Source organism: Papaver somniferum, chromosome 7 (genome assembly GCF_003573695.1).
Source record: "Papaver somniferum cultivar HN1 chromosome 7, ASM357369v1, whole genome shotgun sequence".
NCBI lineage: Eukaryota > Viridiplantae > Streptophyta > Magnoliopsida > Ranunculales > Papaveraceae > Papaver > Papaver somniferum.
The window spans coordinates 56416809-56428612 of NC_039364.1; positions in this window are offsets into that span (position 1 = coordinate 56416809).

Below are 11804 nucleotides of genomic sequence, written 5' to 3' on the forward strand. Positions count from 1 at the left end.
CATCTAGACCTAAAGGTTCATTGGTGGCTGTCGTAAGTGCAACCAAATTAATAATCTTATTTCCACACAATTAACTGGTAACATAATGGAAGCAAGGATCGTTCCCACGAAGAGCGGTGAGTTTTAGTTGTCAAAGTGTCACAAAGGGGGGTTTTGTTTTAGATTTTAAACAAAATAAATGATCAAAGCAAATAATTGAATTGTAATCAATAGAGAGAGATATGATCGAGGAATCCTTCTTCGTTAATAAACCGTCAATGAGTTATCATAGCTGCCTACTCGTCGTTAATCATAGATTATCACCAACCGTAAAATAACAGCTAGATCAGTGTTATCCCCTAAATTCCTTATATCACTGAATACGGAAGTTCTGGCCTACCAGATTCTATTCGTCTAAACCACCTAGTAGTAGATCACTCAAGGTGTAATTTGGTCGAATGATTTATCTTTTGTGAATTTATAGGTTTATCCTACTAGTTAGACTCTTAGATCAAGGTCCACTTTTTAGTGTTGTTTATACACACAATCGCTCCATAGAATCCCTCTGTAAGGCCTCGTGTTCTCTACTTGTGTACAAGTTATTCGACAATTACTTATATCCTAACTCAATACTAGCAGTAGATTAAATCAACAAATCAATTTAGTTGGCCACCTAAACAATCTATCAATCAATCATAAATATTCATTATAATATAAACAATCGATAATCATACGAAGAACTTCAAAGTAGATTAATATAATAACTCAAATCTTGTTTAAAACTTAGAATTCATCCTCAATCAATAGGTGTTTAGCTACTCATGGATGTAGAAATATCCATTTTATACATATAAGAAAAGTTTAGAAATATCGTTACGATTAAAGAACCGCTCTGAAACCCTAGCTTTTGATCTGTGTGATGTTTCTTCTCTTCAAGAATTACAATTTCATGACTTTTTGATGATCTTTCATTAATGACCTAATACCTCCTTTTATAGGTTAACATTGCTTGGCCTTCAAGTATCTAGTTTGGTTCAAGAACCCGACCCGAAAATACAAAATAATTAAGGACCCTAACCGGGAGTTTTGGCCTTCCATGGTATGCATACTTAAATTTCAGTTAAAATCCAGGGGAATAAGTATGCATACCCATACGCATATTAAAAATTCGTTCCAAGGTATGCATACTTGCTGTCTTCGGTATTCGATAAAAAGCTTGTTTTGCCCACAACTTCTTCGTCCGAACTCGGAATGACCTCATTATTTTTGCATTATTTTCCTCTTTCAAATTTCTTCAAGATGGTGATGAGAAATCCTGAATTTGAATGAGTTAATCTCGGTCTTTGGTCCGTCTCCTGATTTTGAGCGTTTTGCTCCTTTACGTCGCACTTCTTCCACTTCTCCTGGACTTGGACACTTGGATACTTGGAATACTTCTCTTCTTAGCTCCTTTTAGTACTTTGTAGCTCTTTTTTGGATGATTCACCTAATAGAGACAAACAAGAGAAAACAAGAGTAATAATACGAAAATATGCAAGAATAACAGCTACAGTAAGTATGGAATGACCACTAAAATCATATGAATTATGCAATTATCATTCATGACCATGTACCATAGGAGTCTCAGTAATCTAGTTATCCCTTATCACAACGTATGAAACTCTTTTCCATACCCTATTCAAATTTCTTAGAGCCGAAATTCCAGAAGAATTTGAATTTGTGGACTGATTTTTCGGCGAAGAAAATGAGTTTGAAGACTGATCCTTTTGTTGAGCATGAACTATCGTAATCTCCGAAATAATAGTAGGTGCAACAGATATCTTGGCATGATTTACTAGTGATGATTCATCAATTAAGTGACTCTGAATCCATTATAGACTTAGCCAAATATCTTTAAACAGAACAGCAGCAGGAACCAAAGACAGATCTCTTAAATTTTTTATTCTTCAACAATTGAGTTTTGTAAAATTAACCGTAGGATGATGCACTTCGATTACTTTACCCCAATCAGAGAAATTCTCTTGAAATGACTTTAAATCCCAATAATGGAATGGTAAGCCCCTAATTCCTAACCAAAAAGATAATTCCATATTGTGACCTTTAAAAATATAAGAGTCTTCAGGAATCCAATGACATACTGAAACTGAAGAATGGCCAATTTTGATACTCTTCTCAGACGAGAACTTCTTGTAGTCTTCCTCAGACTTTGCCATAAAAAATGAAAGCCTCCCATTGATACTTCTCAAACCTAGATCAGGTGATAGGTTGAAAGCCTTCGAAATACCATTCGCAATAAAATTCCAACCCTTATGGACATTATGTACCTCAACTGCGATGCCCAGAGAGTGAGCATCGTACATATCCATTGCCTCCTCTGGAGCCTCCTCTCGAGTCTTAGGGTTAGGATTATCCTTTATAACGTTAGGCAACGAAGATTGGAGTGCCGAAAAAGATATATTTTTAGGAAATCTTGAACTACATGTAAAGAATGAGCAATAAATGACCAAAAAGTGTTCTATATGGAACCATCCTTCCCACTTGGTATACATATGAACCTTACTTTCAAATTTTTAGAATGCTCGATTCTAGAAATTTTAAGAAGAAACCGTAAGAATTAGACAATAACTCTATGAGAATGACTACCTGGTTAAATCTTCGAGACCACCTTGGAGAAGATTTGGAACAAGAGCTAACTGCCTCCAACATAGATTTATATACCTATTGGATATAGTCTTTAGGTAGAAAAGTCCAATTACTCAAACCTTTAAACCTCTATAAAACTTTTAACTCCATATTCTGTCCTTTCCGAACCCATGAAAGGTCGAAAGATTTAGGCTGCAACAGAATTGCTGTTGATGATTTCATGAAGAAAAAGAGAAAAACTAAGCAAAAAATGGCTAGGAGAAACTCTACTAATCAATAAATCCCGTCCCCAAGGGGAAGGATCATGGATCCGTCCTTGGATGACGGAGAAGTTCAATTAGCACACTCTTACACTGATTTAATCAAGAGATCAAAATGAGCAAGAGGTTGAGTTCTTCGGGGGGGAAATCGCCATGAAAGACCTTGTTACACAATCTTCCAGACTCAAGAAGAATTCAGTTATGCGTCTTAACAAAGTTAGGCAGCTAAAATGTGAATCTACCAAAATGTCGAAATTACAGGGATCATCGAATCAATACATTCAATGAAGGACTGCATGATCAAAACTTAGTGTCAATCACAACTGAGGTAAAACTTTTAAGATAATGTTCTTTCGTTAACTTAGTAACTCATTCATTCCTTAACTACAAACACATGCAGTAAACTAGCCAAATTTCTTGTAGCAACTCACTAATGGTCCCACATATGAAAATCTGCTAATACGATAACTTGGGTTTTTCCACATGTTCCGACAAATGTTTACAAAATCTGGTAATTTATACTAATTGGCAGTTCTTGAATGCCCTTATATCGGAGGAGAAGGACGTTAGAATGAACAAGAAGTACGCGTCAAGAAAGATATAAAACTATCAGAAAATAAAAGAAAATAAAAGAGATAAATATTGTTTCGCATCTACGGAGGTATAGATAATTTCAGGCTTCCTAATCCCCAAGAAGACTTTAAAGTTATATCTTGTTCCCAAAGGTTCAAAGGGTAATAGGCTCCGGCACTCTCCAACTTAATCACAACATACTAGTTGCATGAGTTGTAATGCTTGCAGAATCCATATTTATAATATTCAACCAAGGCTATTAGCTTAAAAATTAAGTAAATATTGGTTTATCTTTAAGGTAAGTGAATTACGAAAATAACCACACCATTTTGATGTTTACTTCTTATAGATATCCAAAAATAGATAAAGGGGTAGAAATTAGATTTAAGATTTAGTGTGAGCTGTTGGAGGTTAAGTGCGAACAATCTTTGCCTAATCCGAGATATTGGTCGTTCGAAGACTGCTTCAATCACAGGATAAAGATCAGGGTTGGTCTTAGGGAGGGAAGCAAACACAAGGGAGAGGTCAGCGTAGTTCTGGTTTACAGAAAAATGCGTTGTGTGATGTGCTTAGCAGAGTCGGTTAATGACGTCTTTATAGATGAACCATCTGATTTCAAATCAGTCAGATTAGGATGGAGTGACGTGAGGAACACTCCTTGCTTGATTAGAGGAATAACTAAGGATGATTCGAGCTAATCCTTTGAATCTCGTAAAATCATCGATGATCTGTTCTTACATCTGGGTATTTCCCTCACATGTTGTAGACCGACAAACCAAAATCTTAATTGATAATGCCCATTTGCATGACTGATTCAACCTTTTTGATAATGTGTTGGTAAGGTAATAATAGTCTATGCAGCTTATGTGCGACTAATATTGAAGAATATCATCTGTATTGTGCGTTATGACTAGGATAAGCATGTGAAAAGCACGAGATTACATGTGGATTGTGTGTGAGACACGAGAGTGTCAGAGGTTGTGCCTCATCGTTGTATCTCCTTCCATATATGGCTTGTAGGGGACGAAATTTGTTGGTGAATCCTTCCAGATGAATATAAGAGGTTAAGGCGTATGCTTGGGGATGTGGCTTATGTATGAGGCTTAATACGCATGAATTTCAAGTATGTACAAGATAAAGATGAGCTCGTGGAGCTTAGGTCACATGAAGTCACCTGGGAAATACTCATGAGGATCGTGGATTCAATTGGGACATGCTCATAAGACTGAGAGTGAGGCATGTATATATGCCTGAAAGTGTCTCTTGTTTTCCTAATACTATGAAATATTTTGATTTTGTTAGAGCATTGCTCGGTCGAACTCGCATGCGTTGCTATCTCAAGCATGTTTGTCAATGTTAGTGATCAAAACTATAAGTCTTGATTTCTAGTCTACTATAGCTAAGTCTCGGACTAGGATAGAAAGTGTAGTTGAGCTCAAGGACTTCATGGCGATTCATCATACAAGAAGAAGATCTACTCAAGGAACCAGTGGAACTTCTCGACAAAAAGGTATGTAAAGACTTGAACTTATCTATCACTCAAAAGTCTATCTATTCTATCTCCAACTTCTTGAGACAAAAAGTCGTATGCTATATATAGACTTTGATTAAACACAGTTGGTATTTCGAGCCGAGTATACCTCGCCTATCTATATCTCGAAATATGTGTTAGTGAGCTTTTCGCTTCGACCAAGTTTATCTTTACCTAGTGACGAAAGTCATGATATGTTTCAATCACTTTGAAAATTGCTTTGATGAAGAATGTTTCAATGATTGGAATGAGAGTTTAGATTACATAACCAATGGTGGACATAAGCATTGTTGTGGAAACACATTTATGTATAAGTCCTATTCCTTGAACCAAAGTTTGCGAACTTTGTTGATCAAGAGAACCGGAAGAATGGCGTGAGCCAAGTCCGCGAACTGCCGAAGTTCTCAAACCCGAGAATTTCTGCTGGAGTTGACAAACTAGTGCGTGAAGCTAAGTCCGCGAACTCAGTCCGCGAACCGGCGAAGTTCTCATCCCAAGAATTTCTGCTGGAGTTTGTAAACTCTGCCCGGTAACTTAAGTCCACGAACTAAGTATGCGAACTTAAGAAGGTTATATATATGAAGATGATTTCTGAACTTAAACTTAAAAAGACTAAGGAATGCAGTTTGAAAACCGTGGCTATAAAAGTTCATGAACCGATTCGAGTGAATCAAATCATCTTTGCTTCAATTGTGTCTTGTGTAGTTACATAAGAATTCGTTACAATTGAACAACTCTCTAACTAGTTCATTTGAGTCATGTGAACTAGTTATGGTGAAGAAGAACATGGTTGATATGAAATGCTCATATGGCTAACCTTTTGGTTAACTGTTATTGAACCAACAAGTGCATATATATGGGTACAGTTAACAAACCTAGAAGCGTGCATTTCAATTGTGTGTAACAAGCTAAGTTTTCGATCTAATTGTTTAGAAATATTATCTTGAATCTAAATCATGTTTTCATCTAACGGTGGATATTGATTGCTTTGTTACCAAGGTAACTTAATGGTAAACCCTGATTTGAAAGACTATATAAGGGGACATCTAGCATCAATGCAAAACTAATCCCCACACCTTATGTGTGATACTAGTTTGCGTGCTAGAGTTTCGGCTCGAGTTTGTGAACTCCGTCCGGGAACTTGAGTAGGTTATATCTAAAAACGATGTTTGTGAACTTATTCTTATATAAACTAAGGAATGCAAATGCAAACCGTGGCTATATAGTTCATGAACCGATTCGAGTGAATCAAATCGTTTTTGCTTCGATTGTGTCTTGTGTAGTTACATAAGATTTCCTTGCAATTGAACAACTCTCTAACTAGTTCATCTGAGTCACTTGAACTAGTTATGGTGAAGAAGAATATGGTTGATATGAAAGTGATCATATGGCTAACCATTTGGCTGACTATTATTGAACCAACAAATGTACAAGTTTGGGTACGGTTACACAAGCCTAGAAACGTGCATTTCATTTGTGTGTAACAAGCTAGTTTTCGATCTACCGATTGAAATATATTGGATCGAATCTAAATCAGGTTTTCATCTAACGGTGAATATTGAATGCTTTGTTACCAAGCTAACATTGATTGCAAACCCTGATTTGAAAGACTATATAAGGGAGAACTCTACCAACTGGGAAACCTAATCCCCACACCTTCTATGTGATACTAGTTGTGCTAAGCTAGAGTCGATTCTCCTTTAACCTTTGGTTTCTTCTTCTAAACCTGTTTAACGACTTAAAGACTTCATTGGGATTGTGAAGCCAGACCGATACTACTTTCTCGTAGTTGTGTGATCTGATCTTGCTATTTCTATCGTACGAGTACAATCGTAATAATTGTCTTGAGATTGATATCTCCGATAGGCAAGATATAAAAGAAATCACAAACACTTCGTCTCATCGTTTGTGATTCCACAATATATTTTTTCGTTGCATCGATTAGGATTATTGTGAGGTGACTGATAATACTAGGCTGTTCTTCGGGAATATAAGTCCGGTTTATCAATTGGTTCATGTTCAACTTGATTTATCAAAAGACGGAACAAAACTCGTAGGTATATTCGTGGGAGATGGATTTATCTATTACCGTAGACTTTTCTGTGTGATAAAAATTTGTTTATTAAAGTTTTCGACTTTGGGTCGTAGCAACTCTTGGTTGTGGGTGAGATCAGCTAAGGGAATCAAGTACGTAGTATCCTGCTGGGATCAGAGACGTAGGAGCATAACTGTACCTTGGATCAACGTGAGATTGATTGGGGTTCAACTACAGTCTAGACCGAAGTTAATTTGGAGTAGGCTAGTGTAGCGGCTTAATACAGTGTGTGTTCAATCTGGGCTAGGTCCCGGGGTTTTTCTGCATTTGCGGTTTCCTCATTAACGAAATTCTGGTGTCTTTGTTATTTCTTTTCCGCATTATATTTTGTTATATAATTGAAATATCACAGGTTGTGCGTTGTTCAATCAATTAGAATATCCGACCTTTTGGTTGTTGATTTAAATTGACTGACACTTGGATATTGGTCTTTGGTACCATCCAAGTTATCAAATCGAGACTCGCAGATTTCTAGTATTTGATAAAGACTCGCAGATTTATATTTGCTTGAGTATATATCAAATCGAGAGATTGAGATATAAACTCTTTGATATATTTTTTATCTAGATTGAGTCTGACTTTCTAGTTGATTCTCTAGAAAGTATATTGTAGTTTGTCCATACAGATTGCTAAGCGAAATATTGGGTGTGGTTGTTGTACCCCCACTTTTTCAATTGGTATCAGAGCAGGCAAACACGTTTAAGACCTTACAAGTCTGTGTTTGTAGAGATCTGACTCTATGGACAAGAGTACTATCTCTGATAATGCAACATCAGTTCGGAGACTCTCGGATAAGCTTCAAAGTCCTGAAACTTCTGAGAAAAACTCTATCTCCTGTACCTTGACTGAATCTGCATTCGACTGGGAAAAATATCTTGATGAGAAGTTGGATGAACTGTCAGATGACAGTGATTCAAAAGAAGGACAAAGTATCGATGAGGAAGTCTCTCAATATATCAAGCTGTTTGACCATGCTTTGAAAGAAAAGAAGTTAACAACTTTCTTGAGTAAATACATGACTCCTCTTTGTCAAAAAACTAGAAAATTGAGAAAAATCTTTAAAGGATATGATGGAGGATATAATCTCCTAAAATCTATCGTTAAAGATCGTGAGGAAGATGTACGCACAAAAACGTCTGAATGTGATAATCTTCTCCGAAATCTTTTTGTGTTGAAAGAAAGACTTGCAGAAGCTAAGATATGAATCTCAACAAAAAAATTTTTGATGACAAAGAACTCAGTCTTCTTGCCAAAGAAAAATCCTTGGAGACTGACCTTACAGCTTCTCTTGATAAAGTGAAATCACTAGAAGAGAGTCTGAGAAGATTCAATTCTAGCTCTACAAAATTGTCTTCTATGATTGGAGCATGTAAAGAACATCGTGTTACACTTGGTCTGGGATATAAAGGAATAGACGCTCCAAAAACTATTAAGATCAATTTTGTTAAAGTTGTTGATAATTTTTCATATGAAAAAACTTTCGCAGCTTGTAATGTGGCTAAAAACAAGGATTCTACCTCTTCCAAATCTACTCACACGAGAACGGTTAAGAATAATTCCTTTAACTGCTATTACTGTGGAAATAAAGAAAATTCTGAGCGAAGATGTCGTTTTCGGTTACGGAATGAAAAACTTCACAACATGCTTGCATGGATGTCTAAAGAAGTCATCAAACCCGTCTCTCACATTGTTGGATTAAAGGGCACTTTCGACAATCAAGAAAAATACTATGATAAGTTTTTTCTTAATCTTTCCTTTGAAACAAAAAATGATAGAAGGAAGAACGGCCGAAGAGTAACTGACTTCTTAAATAACTCTGAAAAGAGGAAAAGACATAGGATAAAGAAAGAAAGGTCGAGTTTCTTGTCACTCCCTGAAGAAGGCCGCAAATCCAAGAGTTCAGCTCCAGATTGCTTACATATCAATAATCGAGTCTCTGAACTTAAGATAAGCATAAACAGACTCAAACGGGGCATCAAAAACATATGGAAAGCGATTGACTCAGATACTCCTAATTCATCTCTTAATAAAACTTTTTCAACTATGTCATGTGATTTGTCTCTAAATCCTTCTGAATGAGAAAAAAAAGAAGTCAAAATTGATGAGAAAAATGCTCATCTTAATACACCATGACTACTCACTACAACATCCCTCTTTTAATTTAAGAAGGATGCTCATTGTTCTCAAGAAGTGTGTCTTGAGAAGTGTTGTCAAGGTTATATGTATTCTCTTCCTTTCTTGTTGTTGATCTTTAAAATCTATTGAGCTTCGCTCCAGTTTTTCTATTGTAGATAATCATGATCCTTTGTTCTTGAGTAATTTTCATGTTTGTGTATACTTCCTCCAAATAGTTGGTTCTCAACTATTAGTATTGACACTCAAACTTCATTCTTCTTCCTTTTTGTCACATCTTAAGGCCGTGACCACCAGTGCACGAACTTCTAGCCCTCACGAACGTGTACAAGTTCTCCTAGGGTTTTCCATGGAACTTATTTATATACTTGGGTGTCATCTCGTGTTACACTGTTCTGAAAGGTCAAAGGTTTTTGTGTGCACAATGAACGAAGTAAACAAAGATGATGAAGTCAAGAAAGGGAAGACTATCGAGTTTCATGAGAATCCTGTTTTTCATAACATGCCTTCATGCCATTGATCATGAAAACAAACTACCAGTTCAGATATCATCACAACTGGTAGGAAATCTTCTTCAAGATTTTTAAGTCGTACGTGAACAACTCGGAATCGCAACAAGGAATCTTGAGTTATTGAAAAACAAACTGAAGAAAGCAACTGATGAGCTCATCCATGTTTAATCTCTGGTTTCTAACCGGATCTAGTGTTTTTCAGATCATGTTTTCTATAGGAGTTTATGGTTTCCTAGTAAATCTTCTTTTTTTCTTGTTTTTGTTAGAAGAATAACTAGAGTTTGGAATAGCCATTATTGTGATTACACATAGTTATGTCCAACGTTTTCATCTTCTTGTTTTTAGATTTATTGATTTAAATTCTAAACTTGTTTGGAAGATGATTTTTGCAGTATTAATCTTTATGCTTTTATATATTGCAAATTTGTTATGGGATATGTGTGTTTACGTCAGTGAACTATGATTGTCCCATACCTTGTTAAAAGTAAAGTCTTTTGTATGTCGATATGCATGTATTGATAAAAGAATGAATAGACTTTTGACATATACAAAAGTTAAGCCTATTATGTCAATTATTGATGGAAGATAGGTTAAAATCTTTTGTTTGCAAGGATTATGTCTATTGAATGTCGTTATGCGAATAGTGATGGAAAATAGAATGAATCCTTGTGTATTCCGCGGTATTGATCTTCCCTGATCCATATTTTATGTAATACCAGGCTCCGTAAAGTGTCTTATGTTGAGCATAGAAATACCAAGTTGATTATTTTTATGATTAGCTATGTTGTTGTTCCGTGAGGTACTTTATGTCGAGCATATTCAACTAAATTAATCATCTTGTTTGGTTATTTAGATGTTGCTCCATAAGTTTTCTTATGTCGAGCATGACCAATTAAATTGATTACTTTTGTGATTAGTTTGGTTGTGTATTTCGATTAGATTAATTATGGGTTCTCTTGTGATTAATCTAATTGTATGTTTTTAAGTCTCCACAAGTTCACTTATGTTGAGCATTGGTCGATTAAATTAATCATGGGTTCTCTTGTGGTAAGTTTAATTGAATATTTTTGGATTCAAATTCATACTTGTATGTGATTTGTTATGTCCAAATAAATCCTTATTTTCTTTCGAAATTAAGGTCGATATTGTTATTATTTCGGGAATGACATTTTATGGGGGAGAGTTCTTAATTGAACTTGTGCTTAATTTCCAAATCTTTGTGGGGAGTGCGGCTGTGGAATATTATAGGGGTTATCTTGTATCTTTACAAACTCTTTGATGAATGCATTTAGCTTCGGCTTTATGATTGCATCTAAATAAGATGATATATTTTCGCTTTCTTTTGGTCAAGAAATGTCTCTTTCGGAAATTTCATTAGGATCCCGTTCTTGTAACTTCGCCAATTTTATTGACAAAAAGGGGGAGAATTAATATATAGTTCACACTACAAATACATATGGTTTTCAGATCATTATGTAAGGGGGAGTGGTTTCCATGTGAGATGGAGTATAGACTAAGGGGGAGTGATACATATCACCATAGTATTGTTGTTGAAGTTGTGATACAATTGAACTTTGACGATGTGTAATGATACTATGACACTGTATAACAATGATTGAGAACTCTTGTTTTCTTGTTGTTATAGCTATGGATTTTCAACAACGATGATGCTGAACTTACAACCTTTGGGATCATTGGAGTACTTGGAAGTGACGAAAATTTCAAGTAATGTTGAAGATTAGGCGTATGGAATAGGAGCTACAAAAGTGAATTTATTTATTTTTTGTATTCCATATGTATGGATAGTTTTGTCACTAAAATTGACAAAGGGGGAGATTGTTAGAGCATTGCTCGGTCGAACTCGCATGAGTTGCTATCTCAAGCATGTTTGTCAATGTTAGTGATCAAAACTATAAGTCTTGATTTCTAGTCTACTATAGATAAGGTCTCGTACTAGGATAGAAAGTGTAGTTGAGCTCAAGAACTCCATGGCAATCATCATACAAGACGAAGGACTACTCAAGGAACCGGTGGATCTTCATCGACTAAAAGGTATGTGGAGACTTGAACTTATCTAT